The sequence below is a fragment of the Euleptes europaea genome, chromosome 2 (genome assembly GCF_029931775.1).
Source record: "Euleptes europaea isolate rEulEur1 chromosome 2, rEulEur1.hap1, whole genome shotgun sequence".
Classification (NCBI taxonomy): domain Eukaryota; kingdom Metazoa; phylum Chordata; class Lepidosauria; order Squamata; family Sphaerodactylidae; genus Euleptes; species Euleptes europaea.
In genome coordinates this window covers 66,071,729-66,089,657 of record NC_079313.1, presented here as the reverse complement: position 1 = coordinate 66,089,657, position 17,929 = coordinate 66,071,729, and positions in this window count along the sequence as shown.

Here is a 17,929-nt window from a genome sequence, read left to right as displayed (position 1 = left end):
GCAGCCACTGTCACAGATTCTACTCCCAGCATTTAAATCCCAAGCCAGTATAAACACTGTTTTCCCATGAGCCTAACTTCACTTATGTCAGAATAACCACATCCACACATTATGGTTTGTGATTTCCAACACAACAGACACTTTATTTTCAAACTCAGATTAAAATAATCTATACCAATCATCATTATCATCATTAATAATAATAAATACTACTACTATTATTACATCATCATCAAGAGCATTCTGAATGTCCAAGTTAAGCAATCGCTGAAATGCCAGGAAGGAATTAGCCAGTGTAATGTATTCCAAATTATGGGTGCCACCACCCAAAAATGCCAAGCAGACTCCAAGTCTTGTAGATTTCAGATCCATGGCATTGATCTAAATAAGTGAGGAAGTTCATATGGAAGGAAGGCATGCTGAAGGTATGCAGGCCCAAACCATGAAAGAGTTGTAATGTAATGCAGGTTGAGCTGAGACCAGAAGCTAATCAATTGCCAACCAGGACAGCTGGATGAGAAAAAGTTTGATGTGCTTCCTGTAGTCCTGCAAAGAGATGCAGCATTTGGCACCAGCTACAGCTTAATGTAAACAGTCTTCAAAGACAGCACCATGAACTACACAGCTCAGTAGTCAACACATTAGGATAATGTTGCTGAAATCAGATTCCTATCAGAGAAATGACAGCAGCTGGGTCTCAGCCTGAGCTGGTGAAAAGTACTCCTACGCCTGGCAGCAAAGCAGAGTTTAAGTGTTAGCTGTGTGAACCTTGGCCCACTCTAGGGGTATACACATTTTGTTTCATTATATTTTCATTCTTAGAAATTTATTCAGTTTCATTTTAGTTCATTATGGCATCCATTTGTTGTTGTTTTCCCTTTTTCCAATGGGAAAAATATTGCAGTAGAAAGTATATACAGCAAAACTGCAACTGCTTCATTTTGTATCAATTTGGGATGGAATTTTCAGGTATTGTACCTAGTACTCAAAGACACATCTCTGCCAAATTTCAGAAAGATGGGATAAAGGTTCCAGTCTGATAAGTCATTTTGATGCTAGTTAATATGGTGGGCAGAGACTAGGGTTGCCAACCTCCAGGTACTAGCTGAAGATCTGCTATTACAATTGATCTCCAGCCGATAGAGATCAGTTCACCTGGAGAAAATGGTTGATTTTGCAATTGGACTCTATGTCATTGAAGTCCCTCCCCTCCCCAAACCCAACCCTTCTCAGGCTCCATCCCAAAAATCTCCAGGTATTTCCCAACCCGGAGCTGGCAATTCTAGCAGAGACAGATATTTGAGGTATCCCAGGAGGGAACCTAGGAGTATATGGAAGTATACTAGCCACTTGCTGGCAGAAAATATGAAATTAATGCTACCAATGGGAGCTATGTGATAATATTGGAGAGGATATACCAACTTGCAGTTTAAGGGTTTGAGAAGGAACTGAGGAAAGAACTGAAACAGCAGTATTCCTGTATATTTTATGCAATATACAGATGATACATACCTGTTGTACTTGAAGAAAAAATATATACCTTTTTGGATATAGGAACATTGCATGTGCTGGTTATATACCATATTGGATATTGGAAAAATTGTATTTTGTATTGTGTATTTTGTATTATTGTAAGCTTGTATATGTTAGATTTGTTGTGGTATAATATAGAATTTGTAATATTGATATAAGAGCTTTTTTCTGTGTCAATTTGGTTGTAACTACTGTATACACAGAAGTGTCTATTGCTGCTAACCTCCAGGTAATAGCAGAAGATCTCATAAGAACATAAGAAAGGCCCTGCTGGATCAGACCAAGGCCCATCAAGTCCAGCAGTCTGTTCACACAGTGGCCAACCAGGCCAACCATCTCCTGCTATTACAACTGATCTCCAGCCGATAGAGATCAGTTCACCTGGAGAAAATGGCCGCTTTGGCAATTGGACTCTATGGCATTTAAGTCCCTCCCCTCCCAAACCCCACCCTCTTCAGGCTCTGCCCCAAAAACCTCCTGCCTAGCAACCCCATGAAAATGGGCAGAATTTCAGAGGGGGCTGGAGAAAGCCATTTTTGCATTGAAAGAAAGGGAGGTAGCAGAGCCACACACACACACACACACACACACACACACACAAACCAGTGTACAAATACACATCCCAGTCTTAGGAACACTGGAAAAATAGTGTTTAGTGGAAATTACTGTTAACAGATGAAATGAAATATAACAAAAAATAAACAAACCATCAATTAAAAGCCAGAAGAAATCAGCAGAAGGAATTCCTTACAACAAATAAATGTAAATCAGCTGAAAGGCCTGATGAGAAGGGGAAAATGCTGTTTTCAGATATTACAATTGCACATATTTGGATCCCACCAATTACACATATTGTGGATGCATGCTGCTCATGATCTTTCCAATAAGCTCACTCACCATGTTGTGTAAACAGGGAAACACATGCATTTACCATGTAAGTGTAAACCCTGTAAAATCTATTGGTCAGTTCACACATTTCAGAGCTGTGCACACATGGTACATGTATTTTGCCCCAGTTTACAAAACACTGAACCATGCATGTTGGGGTGATCTACATGTAATCGATAAGCCCATGATACTCATAATTGTAACATATAAAAAAACCTATTTTAACTACCTTCCTGAAGATACAATGAGGATATGCAAAATGCACATTAAAGTTCAGGAAGTTCCCAGTTCTTGGTGCTGCCACCAAAAAGGCCTTGTCATATGTTGCCATCTACTGAACCTCTGGTGCTAGTGGCACTTGAAGAAAGTCATCATCAAATGGCTTCAATACTGAGGCTGATCCCTGTTGTCATTGTGGGTGAAATGTGTGACAACTTTAGACAAACAGCTGAGGTATCAACATTTACTTCATTATGACAAGCTCTAGAAGAAGCAAATTGCAATCACACCCTTTGATTGGTTCTTTGTAGTGCTTTCATACATCAAGAAGGGAAAAGAGACAAATATTTGCCATGCTGGTAAGTAGGCGAACTTCAAATACTGAAGACTAATTGGGGGGGGGGGGTGAGGCTCTCCTTACCTCTCCCCCTTCCTGTGATTGGCACCCTGTAGACTGGGAAGGGATAGAGGCAGAGATTCAAGGCTTCCACTTCTCACATTAGTAAAGAGTAAACACACATATTCTTAGGATACACATGAGGGATCAGTGATAATTTCTATTCAAGAGAGATTTGCTGATTCAGGATGTAAAATCGCTCTGAGGTTTTTATTATATTTAAAAGCACTGCAGCCAGAGGGGAAACTGGTATATATACATCTGCCCATTCCCTTTATGAATAGGCACAGATTTTTTGCTGATTCAGATCTTTGATATTATTAAGCAATATATCCAGTAATGTAATTAATGTATTCAGGTGATGTGTAGATTGGTTTTAACTGGAAGCACATTGTCAAATGTAATTTTCCTTTTTATCTTTCCCTCCAATACAACAAATCCCTTTACCCAGTGAAGGCTCCATACCAAACTGCAAACAGAGAGGAGAAAAGGCTGTTAAAATTCTTCCTTGCAATGTAGTCACAAGAAGGCATAGTAATGGATTTTTCCTCTGTTACCTGGCACCATCAGGATCTTGATGCAGGGTTTTAAATAGAATAAGTGATCATCATTAAACTCAGCAAATGAAAACACCAAACCCTTCACTGTATGTGTAAGTGTCGTCAAGTTGCTTCTGACTCATGGCGACCCTATGAATCAATGTCCTCCAAAATGTCCTATCTTTAACAGCCTTGTTCAGGTCTTGCAAATTGAGGGCTGTGGCTTCCTTTATAGAGTCAATCCATCTCTTGTTGGGTCGTCCTCTTTTCCTGCTGCCTTCAACTTTTCCTGGCATGATTGTCTTTTCCAGTGACTCTTGTCTTCTCATAGTGTGACCAAAGTACGATAGCCTCAGTTTAGTCATTTTAGGTTTTAGGGCCAGTTCAGGCTTGATTTGATCTATAACCCAATCCTTCACTAAGTCCATTCATTTCAGCATTTGTATCCCAGAATCCTGGATTTGTATTCCCATTCTGGAAAATCACTGTAATGACCCGATCCAGAAATTTCCATGTACAGCTTTATGTCTTGGAAATGTCATAAAGTGCACTCCTATTAAATACTGTTATCCCACGGATAGTTACTCTGTCCCTGTTCACATGTTAGTGAATGAACGTACAGCCTACATGTACATATGTACAACTATTAGTAAGAAAAAGCCAATGCACATTCACTTTACAAATGGAACTGGGGGCCAGTACCCATATAAATGTGGTGATTCAATCACATGTTCAGCTGTAAATGTGTTGAATGTAACATGAGAATTACTCTATGCATGTATAAAAATCAAGTATAGCTGGATTGTATATGCATTCACTGTAGCTTGTTAACAGGACTACTGCTTAGGATGGCACTCTAAAGAATATAGTCTGAATCAGATGTTGTTCTCTTTTCCCTTAGCTGTAACTTGCCCACATGGCCTGGCAAATCAACATTCCTTTTTTTCTATTAATCTCTCTGGATTGAGGCTTCCTTTTCTCATTGCATGAAATGGAAACTTTATTATCATGATACAAGGAACAAATAGGAATCCAAACTACTATTAGGGTTGCCAACCTCCTGCTATTACAACTGTTCTCCAGCTGACAGTGATCAGTTCACCTGGAGAAAATGGCTGCTTTGGCAATTGGGCTCTATGGCACTGAAGTCCCTCACCTCCCCAAACCCCACCCTCCTCAGGCTCTGCCCAAAAAACCTCCTACCACTGGCGGAGAGAGACCTGGCAACCCTAACTACAATGTGTATGAAAGAGCTTTTCCTATTGAACATAGTTCCTTACAAATCTTTGGCTTATTAGTTAGAAACTACAGGCACAACACAGTCACAAATTACTCCGGGATGTTTGCAATGTGTGAAGTGACTCTTTGTATAAATCTGACTGTTGGAAGCCAAAGGCTGTTAATATAGATATGGTGGTATGATTGATATATTTTAAAAACTATGGGTGGATCCTCACCAAGTATTATTATGGTAGAAGACATTGCTCCCAGCAAAAAGGGGTGTGTGGATTTTGGTAAAGCCCTTTCCCACCACAAATATTATTTCAGGGGTCCATCAAGACACTCGTGCAGGGTTTTGGAAGGTCATGCTAGAGAGATCCAACCCAATAGATACTTACATAGAATGTTAAGTATGCATAGGGTTGTCAACTCCAGGTTGGAAAATTCCTGGAGATTTTGGGAGGAAAGCCAAGTTTGAGGACAGGAGGGTCCTCAGCAGGGTTCAAGACCATACAGTCCACCCTCGAAAACAGTCATTTACTGAAGTGATCCCTGTCATCTTCTGGAGCTCAGTTGTAATTCCAGGAGATCTCCAGGTTACACCTAAAAGTTGGTGCCCATATAGAAGACCTACATTCATTTATTCTAAACGGTCTTACAATTTAGGGTAACTATGTTACTGCTTATAAGCCCTGTTTAAAATAATGCCAAGGTTGATAAATGCCAGTGGGTTCAATTTCCTCCTGAAGAGCAAGGGACAAAATTGATTGGGAAGCAAATTTTATTTTTTCAGGCAGCAGAAGGCAAGGGCATTGCAAACAATGGAGGTGAGGAAAGAAAATGAAACTATAAAGAAGTACCTGACAGTGTCTTTTCAGCACCAATCATAAGATGCTGTACAAGCAAAAAGAAAGCAAGGGGGGAGGGAGCGCGAGATGGAGGTAATCATTGGCCCAGCTTCTAATACAATCATATTTCTGGCTCCCAGCTAAACATATGAGTACATAAATGATGTCTGTACCTTAGAGAAGCACACTTTATGAGTCTAACAGTAAATCCTAAACAGAGTCATGCTTTTAAGAGTACATTGACTTTAAAGGACTTAGAAAGACATGACTCTGCTAAGGATTGCAGGGTAAATGCTGAGCTCCAGAAAACATGGTCTAGCAGCCAGTAGCACATCAGAAGTAATATAGGTAAGCTTTGCAATCAAATGCATTGTAATTTATAACCACCAGTTCTGCTAATCGGTTATATGATTAGCAAATATTTGTTCCGTAAGGAAGATTCTGATACATTTTCTACAAATGATTTAAATGTTATTGGAGGATCCCTGCCCCCAAAGCAGGTTGTTTCTTGGGTAGCTAACAACATCCCTCCACATAACAGGAAAAGATTAGAGCATTCAAAAAACTTTTTTTTCATGTGAGAAGGGGATGTTAATTTGAAAAGTGCTTAGCCTAAGGTGGAGGAGGGAATTAAAAAAATGTTTTTCGTTTTCTGAGCCTTGCTTTCAGGAACTTAAAAAAAAAGAGAGAGGCCAGGTTCACTGCATCATTCCAGAGGCCTCAAACAAAATAATTCTTTGTTCCCGAGTGAAACATATCTGCAGAGGAGCTGACTTGCTTCCTGTGAAATACAGCCCCACAGATGTGCTTTGCTGCGAGTTACCCTGCCTTTGCTTCCTTTGGTCAAGTCGTCAAGAATAGGCACTTTGTGCTGCAGTGAAAATGATGCTGGTGGGCTCCCCTGATCTCTGCTGAGATTAAGCCCTTCTTGCAAACCAGCCCAACTTCCTGGTGACTTTTTTGAGTTGTGTTTTGTTTTTAAATTTGCAAAGTAAGGTAGAATAGCAGCGTCACTCTAACAAAAAGAAGAAGAAAGGGGTAAAAAGTTTTCAGCCTGCTATAAATGCAAAGAACTGGGTTGCAGGAGGCCAGTGGTATGAAATATACAACATAACAGTAGCTTAAACTTCAAACTGCATACAGTGTTGCACAAACTGCAAAATGTTGCCATGTTGTTCCCTGACTGGAACGCCAAACGTGAAACTGGGTACTAAAAAGTATCTGTGAGGGCTCCCCTTATGGGTCTGGGCCATGGTGCTGAGGAACCAAAGCCATTTCCAGTATGGGACAGAGCACCTCTTACCGCCCATTCCTGAGCCCAAAGGACAAAAGTCCTTAGGAGGCCAGGAAGGGGGCTGTGTCAGTGTTTAGGCCCCCTGTGCTGGTGCCCATGCCACTTACACCACCCAGGGTGGCACGGAAGTTGGGCGGGGGGGCGGACACCATCATCCTGCCACTGCCGTAGCACCGGCAAAGCCTTGCACTGGCATCCAGATGGCACACTTATGTGCGCTGTTCTCCCAGGGGCGCTTCCAGGGCATTCCCGCACCAGGCCAGGGGAGTAGCAGCCTTTAAGCGGCCTCCTAAGCCCTTTCGGCCCAGAACCTCTTGAAGTGGCATATCCCCATGCAACCCAATAGAGCGGTTGCACAGGTTTTCCAGGAAGGGGGAAGATTTCGGCCTCAGTCGGGGGGGCAGCCCTCCCCCTCAGGAATGGGCTGTCAGGCTGCTTGTGTTTTAAAACCCAGAAGGCAACAAAGAAAGACCCAGTAGACATATCTTTCTCCCTTCCCTACATAATGTGCAGAGATGTCATGAAATACAGCCTGTTGCTCAGTAATGGTGTGCATTTATTAACATTAGCATGACAAATAAAATACTAATTTCATTAATTGATGTTAGCATATTGCACTTTAGGTTGAGGATCAAAGGAAAATCCTGCTTTTTATGTAGCACAGAGAAACTTTGCAAGTGGGGCCCAAAAGGCACAATAAGTTTAGAAGTGGGTTTCATTTAAAAAACAAACAAATAAATGAGAGACATTGCTTTAAAGCAACCCAGCAATGCATGGTCAAGTGGAAAAACAGCAAAGAGGAAAGTTAACTCCTTCCTTCCTCAGCAGCATGCCATTAATGCAGATCATGACTGCATTTTAGAGACAAATTATTAGTGTTGCCATATACCTGGTTCTGGTGGGCAATTACTCACCAATTAACCAGGCTGCATGCGGAAGTGCTCCTGCTTTACCTCCGGCAGTGATCCCAGAAGCACGGCATCATGGGGGACACTCTTGCACTCTTCCCCCTTGCTCTCCTGCCCCACCCCCAAAAAGCTCCAGCTGATGCCAAGGGAGGACCTGGCAACCCTACCAATTATGTATCTAGATTTCTAGTCACAGGAGGACACCTCCAGAGGATGGCAACAAAGATGGCGAGGGGTCTGGAGACCAAGTCCCATGAGGAAAGGCTGAAGGAGCTGGGTATGTTTAGCCTGAAGAGGAGAAGACTGAGAGGGGATATTATAACCATCTTCAAGTACTTGAAGGGCTGTCATATAGAGGATGGTGCTGAGTTGTTTTCTGTTGCCCCAGAAGGTCGGACCAGAACCAATGGGTTGAAATTAAATCAAAAGAGTTTCCATCTAGACATTAGGAAGAATTTTCTAATAGTTAGAGTGGTTCCTCAGTGCAACAGGCTTCCTCGGGAGGTGGTAAGTGCTCCTTCCCTAGAGGATTTTAAGCAGAGGCTAGGAGGCCATCTGTCAGCAATGCTGATGCTATGAACTTAGGCAGATGATGAGAGGGAGCATACTTTGGCCATCTTCTGGGCATGAAGTATGGGTCACTGGGTGTGTGGGGAGGTAGTTGTAAATTTCCTGCATTGGCAGGGGGTTGGACTAGATGACCCGGGTGGTCATTCCAACTCTATGATTCTATGATTCTACTTCACATGTTGTTTGGCCTTAACCCTTAGTCTTAGAGTAAGACTGCCTTGAAACATCACATTCAGCCCTACATTAAACCAACATGTGTATGAAACTTGCTGTTTGCCGCCTTTTATTTTTGAGCAGTTGATAATGTTAGAAATGGCACTGTCAGCTGCTCTGACAATTACTAGCCAATGATTCGCACACATGTCTTATCCCTCCCCCATTTCCCCACTCCATGTGCAAATAATCCTGGTTAGAAATTAACTTTGGCTGCACCTGTGCAGATGTATGGGCTAACCAGAGTTGATTCCCCGACCCAACCAGGACTCTGTGTGGAACCCTGGTGTTTGGGGAGAAAACTATGTCCAGTTAATGCATACGCCTATTTCTTAACTCAGTGTAAGCTAGACTTCCTTTCTAACCAGAATTCTCCACATGAGCAGAGAGGGTGGATGAGTAATACAGGCAAGCCCAGCAACAAGCTGATTTAATATAGGGAATCTTAGTATGATATCTGAATACATTTTAAAAGTAGATTCAAATAACTATTCTAGAAAAGCTACAAAATATGACTGCAACTTGCTACATCTAAAGCCTGTCACAACTAAGAAATTTTTCCCACTTCCCCTATTTGTCTAAAGTTGTCACAAGTTTAATAAAAAATGAAGACCTGCATGCATCTGAAGGGCACTGAATGATGCTTTGCTTTGAGTGCCACCAGCATTAGAGGGTCAGTAGATGGCACCATATTACAGGGCCTTTTTGGTAACAGCACCAAGATTCTGGAACGTCCTCTACTTCGACACCACGTCATCAGTGTCATGGGTCAGAGGTGAAATGTTTACTGCAAACACACACACCTGCTATGCCTTTTTTGTGGAACCTGTTTGTTGGGTTGTGGGTACAAAAGTTGCACATTGTCTTTGCTGAGTGTGAAGTGAGACAGACAAACCACACTGATGATTACAGCAGTGGCTGGCTACTAAGCCTAATGTTGTGGATCTTCAGTCATCAAGTGAAAATATATTAAGTAATGAGCGTGCGTGTCTGAATTAGCCATAACTTAGCAGAATGCATTATAAATGTGATGCATATTTGTTAGCTATGATGATAAAATGTATGATTAAACTAGGAAACTAAGCTGTCTCCAAGTTTAGAGGCAACAGTTGTAAAGTTATTTTAAGGGTGGAATCTGTGACTGTAACGAGGACATGAATACGAAGGAGCCCATTTTACAAAAGACCTTTACATTTCTGATTGGGGAGGAGATAAATTTCCCTTTCTTGTTAAAACCACAACCCCAACCCTTAGTAAAAGGATTGAACTCTACAGCAGATTCTCAGTCGTTTGGTTTAGTAGTTTTAAAGATCCGTACAAGCCATTCATTTTGCAGCACACCATGGTGTATATCAAGACCAATGGTTTTTCTAATTAACCCTGTTAGTTAGACACCCTGTGTTCTAATTTATGCTGCCCAGATTCAAATATGGTTAGGGGTTTTTTTTTTTTTTAAGTCTTTTGGTGCCATGCTAAAATAATACAGGATTTTTTAAAAAGCAACATTGTTAACTGCTGCGACTCAGCTTACATTCTCTCTTGTGGCATCAAAGCAGTCTGCTGGTAACCTAGATATATACATTCCAGCCATTCCTACAAGACAAGCTTCAAAGCCCGTCGGGAATGGTTTCAGGACCATTTTCAGTTACACAGAGAGAGAACATCTAATCCCAGCTACCGAGGCCAGTTCATTTTACATGATTGGTCTGCCCAGAGAGATAAAAGAGTAGGCCCTAGATTCTCTCCAGGGTGACCAAACAGAAATTGTAAAGGAGACTACTGAGCAGCAGAACTGCACAGTGCAAAATGGGGCATTGATTTCTCCAGTGCAGGGAGCCTGTAGAAAAGCAGGCCACTTGAAAGAGGGGTCAGAATTCCTCAGGATGGGAGCACTGATGACCACAACTAGGGAGAGCACAGGCCCTTACTGCTAGCAGCAATCCCAGGGAAGTCAGAGGCAAAATATTGTCGAAGGCTTTCACGGTCAGAGTTCATCAGTTCTTGTAGGTTATCCGGGCTGTGTGACCGTGGTCTTGGTATTTTCTTTCCTGACGTTTCGCCAGCAGCTGTGGCAAGCATCTTCAGAGGAGTAACACTGAAGGACAGTGTCTCTCTGTGTAATTTAAACCAGTCTGTGTAATTTAAACCAGTCTGTGTAATTTAAACCTTGTTCTGCCAGCATTGCTGAAGCTGGTCCCATCAAAACTGACTTGGGAAAACATATCCTTTCCAATTGCAACGTTCCAATTGCAATACCAGCTTTGCTACTGGTATTAAGGCAATGTTGCAGAGAAAGAATGGAGCTCATCATGAAAAGAGATGCAGAGGTGACATTACCCTCTATATCCCTATGACCTCTATGTCAACAGCTGTTGAAAATATCTCCAGTTCAAATGTTGTCAGTTCAATGCAGTTTGATTGATTGATTGACTGATTGATTGATTTTATACCCCACCTTTCTTCCCAATGGGGATCCAATGTGGCTTACATCATTCTGTCTCTTCCATTTTATCACACAACAATACTGTGAGGTGGGTTCAGTTGGGAGTGTGTGACTACCAAAGTTACCCAGAAACTTTCCATGGCAGAGTAGGGCTTCAAACTTGGGTGTCCCAGATTCTAGGCCTATACCCGTGTTGGCGAACCTATGGCACGCGTGCCGCAGCCAGCACACCGAGCCCTCTCTGTGGGCAAGCGCGGACCCGTCCCATCTGCCTAGGGTTGTGCCGTGGTGAGGGCGCTGAGGGCGGTGCTCCTTCTCCCCAAGCCCATGCTCCCCAAGCCTGCGCTGGCGCCCTCCCTCTCCTTGCACCGGGGCAAGCCCCTCCCTCTCTCTCAGCTGAACTGAGGCCGCAGCTCAGCTGTTTGTCGGGGTGCCCCACCCGTCTTCAGTTTGGACCGGGAGGCTGTGGCCGAGCACCTTGCCACACACCCCCTTGGCTGAGCTGCAGGGCAGCTCAGCTGTTTGTCAGGGCCCCCGCCCGTCTTCAGTTTGTCTGGGGCCCTGCCCATCTAAAAAAGCATTCAGAAAATTCTACAACATTTGCAGACAATCCTACAAGCCATCAGGAAATCTACAAGGAATTTTCTAGCATTGTAGCAGCTGCAAAGGTGAATTTTAGTAACAGATTTTCACAGTTCCATAAGATGGAGACAACCCTGTGTTTTCTTACTTTTCCAGATAAAGCCTAATTTGAAGAACTTGATCTTTCCTGCCTACACTGGTTAGATTTAGAAAATCTGGAAATGGAGCTAATAGAATTTCAAGAAAGCTCTATCTGGAAAAATAAATTCCATGGCCTGCATGAAACACTTGAGAAGATAGAAGGGATGCCAAAGGACAGCACAGTTAGTTCTGAAAATGAAATCCTTAAAGTGTGAAATTATCTGCCAAATAATTTTAAGTCAATGAAAGCACTTGGGACTGCTTTCCTTACTTTGTTTGGATCATCTTATGCTTGTGAGCAGCTGTTTTCAGCGTTGAATTATATAAAATCTGACACCAGAAACAGGCTAACAGATGACCTGAGTGCTGCATGTGTTGCTCTCAAACTTACAAAGTATGAACCAAGGGTAGACAAATTATCAGCATGCACACAACAGCAAAAATCACATTAATTGTTCAAAAAAATTGACAGTGTCCTCAAAGATGTCACAAAAATGGTGAATTACATCATGGCTCATGCTCTGAATTGTCGACAGTTTCAAGCACTTCTTGGGGAGGTTCAGGCACAGTATAATTGTTTACTTAGGTACAATAATGTCCGGTGGCTGGGCAGAGGACGAGTCGTGGAGAGATGCATGCCAAATGCAAACTTTTACCTTTCAATAAAAAGTTGTTTATATCATTGAAAGCTCTGTATTGTGTTTTTCTCTTAAAGCAAAATATGTGAATGTATGAGTTGTTTTTTCTAAACTAAAACCTCAGTATTCAGGTTAAATTGCCTTATTGGCATTTGGTGATAAATAAGTGGGTTTTGGGTTGCAGTTTGGGCACTCGGTCTATAAAAGGTTCGCCATCACTGGCCTATACTCAAGTTTAACCACTATCGCACACTGGCTCTATAATAAATACAGAGCTAGACCCAAATCCCTGCTTGCACAAATAGAAGATTCTTCTGACTCCTCCCTCCAACTGCAGAACCTTATATCACATCCTATCTGGGTCCTGAAAGCCCCAGTGACATGGGAGGTAAGGAATGGATTAGTGTTGCCCTACATCTAAAATGCTGTTGATGCTAAATGATGTAGGGCTGTCGATTTGGTTCGTCCCAAACCGAAAAACAGCCGAATTTCCCCTGATTCGGCGGTTTTTAGTTCAAATGGAACCGAACTCAAAAAAGGCAGGAAAACGGGGAGCCGAATTTGGCAAATTCAGGGTGTTCGGTGAATAAATTCGGCAAATTTGGGGTTCAGCGCAGCAGCATAACCGTCAGTTACTAAGCAGCATTATCCCGCGGCCAATCGGTGGCCAAGCAGGGTCTTCTTCTAGCCAATCAGTCGCGATTGAGCACATGAGCCCAGCTGCTGCGCATCCCGGAAAGAGAAAGAGAGAGTATCTGTTTGTGTGAGAGAGAAATCCCTGTGGGGGGGTGCGTGTGTATATTCGCTCCTTTCCATGGCTGCAGGGGGCGCAATTTGGGGGTTAGAGGTCTCAAACTTTCAGGGTAGCTTGAGGGGACGCTTCTTGCAAGAACCCTAAGTTTTGTAAAGATTGGGTCAGGGGATCCCAAGATATGGGCCCTGAAAGGGGTCCCCCCCTTAGTGTGCTTTTTTATTCCATTTACAGCACACATTCGAGCCATTCCGTGGCTGCAGGGGGCGCATTTTTGGGGTACAGCCCCCAAACTTTCAGTGTAGTTTCAGAGGAGCCTTCTCGCAAGAACCTCCAAGTTGTGTAAAGATGGGATCAGGGCCCCCCGAAATATGGGGTCCCCCCTTTTCCCTATTGGGATGAATGGGATCAGCCGATCCTGTGTGCATCTCGAGAGCGGCAAATCCAAGGCAAATCCCGTGCTTAAATGGAATCGTATTGGATTACCCAGTCCTCCCAGTCCCTCCTGATGGAACAGAAGACATCCACAGTAAGACCCCTTTTGGGGCTTTAATCTATAATTTTTTCCCGTGTGTATGTGGGGGGGGAAGCAGAGTCTGTGTGTGTGTGGGCAGTTTCTGTGGGGGGGTGGAAGCCAAAGGAGGCTTTCGCCCGTTCTGCCGAGGGGTGTGTGACTGCTCACCTCTGTGGGAGTGTGTGTACTGCTTTTAAAGTTTTAAAGTTTAAAGTTGAGTCTGTGCAGCGGCTAGCGAGTCTCTCTCCGCTCGGCACCCAGGCCGCGCCTCCTCCTTGGTGTTTTTCCCCGTTTTTGCCCCTAGCCTGGGGTTGAGTGCAATGGAGCGGCTTGCGTGAGATCCCCTGCGACTTGGATTTTTTCCCCGTTTGGGGGGTGCACCATGGTGCCGTATAGGTTGGAGAGGTGGGGGTGGTGCTGGTGAGACTTGCTTGAGTTTGGTGGGGTCGTTTGCATAAGGGAGGGGCGTCCCTCCACCATGAGAAGGAGCAGGGCAGAAAATACAAACTCTGGGTTTTTTTTTGCACGGTCTGTTTTGCTGCTCGCTCAAAAATGTTTTTGCAACATCTGACTCTCACAATACATTTGCTCGCGTATTGCTTTGTATTGCAATGGTTAGCACGGGTTTTGCTTTGGATTTGCCGCTCTCTAGATTCATAGGATTGCCTGATCCCATTCATCCCAATAGGGAAAAGGGGGGACCCCATATTTCACCCCCGATCCCATCTTTACAAAACTTGGGGGTTCTTACAAGAAGACTCCTCTGAAGCTACGCTGAAAGTTTGAGGGATGTACCCCCCAAAATGCGCCCCTTCAGCCACGGAATGGCTCGAATGTGTGCTGTAACTGGAATAAAAATGCACATTGGGGGGACCCCTTTCGGAGCCCATATCTCGGGACCCCCTGACCCAATCTTTACAAAACTTGAGGGTTCTTACAAGAAGCGTCCCCTCAAGCTACCCTGAATGTTTGAGACCTCTAACCCCCCAAATGCCCCCCCCGGAGCCACAGAAAAGCGCCAATGTGCTTTAAGTGGCTTTATTCCTGTGGGCGATTTTTTTGGGGGGTGACCCCTTCTGGGGCCCATATCTTGGGACCCCCTGACCCAATCTTTACAAAACTTGGGGTTTCTTGCAAGAAGCATCCTCTCAAGCTACCCTGAAAGTTTGGGACCTCTACCCCCAAAAATTCCCCCCGGAGCCACGGAAAGGCTCGAATACGTTTTTAATGGCTTTATTCAGCCGAATTTCCCCCCGAATTCAAATCTCGCGCCGAATTCCATGGATCCAAAGTAGGGGAGTTTGGATTTCGGCATTCCCCAAATTAAAACAGGCTGAATTTTGCTGAATCTGAATTTTACCGATTTTTTTTCAACAGCCCTAAAATGATGTTTACCTGTCATGCCACTAGAAGAGACATTGAAACTGGTATTCCATATGAGCCCTTCTCAAGGGTCAGTGATACACTTCATAAGGGCAAAGGCAAGGAACTGAGAGCACCAAGTAGTAATAGGTAGCAGAATGTAGACCCTAGTCAGAGGAAGGGCGTGAAGGACCATCTAGATAATTTCTCAGCACAGACATTGATTCAACAAGAGTTTTAGATCACCTGCATACTTACAGCAGACTTTATGCCTGCCCAGACTGGTACGCTCGTAAAGAAGAAATGTCCTGCATGGAGCCTAGCACTCCAGTGCCTCTGAATGGACTGTGCCTTCTGCCATTTCAGGATTAGGCTTGCAGTAGATGTCAGTGCCAGGATTAGCATGGAGATGTAGTTGTAGTTGTAGTTGTAGAAGAAGAAGAAGAAGAGTTTCTCTACCACTTAAGGAAGAATCAAACCAGTTTACAATCACCTTCCCTTCCCCTCCCCACAACAGACACCCTGTGAGGTAGGTAGTGTGGGAGAGCTCTTAAGAGAACTGTGACTAGCCCAACATCACCCAGCTGGCTTCATGTGTAGGAGTGGGGAAACCAACCCGGTTCACCAGATTAGAGTCCTCATGTGGGGGAGTGGGGAATCAAACCCGGTTCTCCAGATTAGAGTTCATCACTCCAAACCACCACTCTTAACCACTATACGAAGCTAGTGATTCTCAGGCATTAACAGCTGTTTTGAGAAGTCCCAGTTACAAGTTTCAGAGATGAAGTCAGAAGATGCAGCCTCTTCCTCAAAGTGTCTCATGGGATGTCCTCCTTTGGATTGTCACTTGGGCATGGCAGAGAATTACAAGGTCTGAAACTATTTCTTCCATCTTGATGGTATTAAAGGCATCTGAGGTGGGAGGAGAGGGACACAACAATTTTCCATATTGGTATGATCTCTAATGTCTCATGTCAAGATTTCCAATTCTTTCAGCACTGCTAAAGTTTCATTGAACTGCTGCTGCATGAAGAATACATCTTGCCTAGTTTCTCAACATGCAGCACCTGCCATCTTAAGGAGCCTATAGGATCAAGCGGCACAAGAATTTTGCTTCTCTTTCATTGTTCTGATTACCAGAAAATCCCACAGATCTTCATATCCTGGATTCACAGTAACTGCAAGAATCCCTGCACCCATGTACATCTGCCCATTCTCTGTAATCATCCAAAAAGACTCTGCTGCAGGAACTCATAGGTATGTTTAGTGGGGTCCCTGAGCTTTGGAACTCTTTCCCAAGGAGTAGTGTTCAACCCTATCATTTCAGGGTTTATAACATCAACTCAAAAAGCAAAATAATTTAATGCTTGGCTTTAATTCCTGTTTGTTCATATTTTTATGTATTTTATGTTTTTTTTTAACTTTTCATGTGAGGCTCTTTCAGCATAGGTGAATTAAAATACAGGATGCACTGTTTATATCACCCTTGTATTGAAAGATACAGACTGGCTGCCCATTTGTTTCTGGTTCTTACCTTCAAGTACCCTGGTCCCAAGTAATTTGGGGCTTTAAAGGACCACCATCTCCCATTTTGGTCAGCCTGCCAGTTAAGATCAACCTGACAAGCCCTGCTCTCCATGCAGGTCGGTGGCAACCAGAGAGAGGGCTTTTTCAGCAGTGGCACTCACCTATGGTATGCCTCCTGCCTATGCCTCCATTTGTCATTAGGCCAAAATATTACCAAGGTTTTTTTTAACTAAGAGATTGGTCATTTATACCATTTTTATAGTGTGCTTTTAGCCTGAAAACTGTTACATTTATTTTAATCCGCTCAGTAATTTATGATTTTATGATCTGGCTGGTTATTTTAACGTTGTTAATTAAAACCCCACATTAATGCTCTATATTTTGTGTTATGGTTTATTTTGTAAGCAACTTCTGGCAGGTTCCCTGGAGAGGTGGCATAATTCTCCCCCTAAATAAATAAATAAATAATAAAAGGCAGCACAGAAATAACCTAAATAAACAAATAAATAAAATTATGGACACTTTACATTGTGCTGGAGGGAATGTTCTCATATGTATTTACTTTATTTACAGTTCACTTTTCTCACAGAGACTCAGGGCATATTAAAAAAAATTAAATTTAGGAATATTCCACAGATACTAACAGTGCAATCCTATGCAGAGTTACTCTAGTACGAGTTCAGTGAAATTGGAGTCCAGGGCAACTTTATAAAAACGCCCTCCTAAACAATTCTCGAATATTATTGGGCAATAACCAATAGAAAACAATGTATGTGATACATAGAGTTGCCAACCTCCAGGTAGTAGCTGGAGATCTCTCGCTATAACAACTGATTTCCAGCCAATAGAGGTCAGTTCACCTGGAGAAAATGGCCGCTTTGGCAATTGGACTCTATGGCATTGAAGTCCCTCCCCTCCCCAAACCCTGCCCTCCCCAGGCTCCGCCCCAAAAATCTCCAGGTATTTCCCAACCCGGAGCTGGCAACCTTAGTGATACAGCTACCTGATCCTATGTACTTCTCAGGGCCAAACTTGACATGATGGCACCCAATGTCCAACTCGAGGATGCCACCAGCATTTTAAAGCCTAATGTGGCCAATTGAAAAATCCCATTAGGGATCCTGATTGGGCCCAAGCACAACAGAACAAGGCACTCTTGTGTCCCCCCACCCAAGTTGCACCTTTTAGAGTGTTGAAACAGCCATGGAGGGCCAATTGTTTTGGCAATTGAAAAGGTACCGGGGAGGGGGGGGGCAAGAGTGCCATGTTCTACCTGTGCATTGTTAAATCTCTTGCTTTAGGCTCAGAGTTCTCCCAGAATTACAACTGATTTCCAGACTA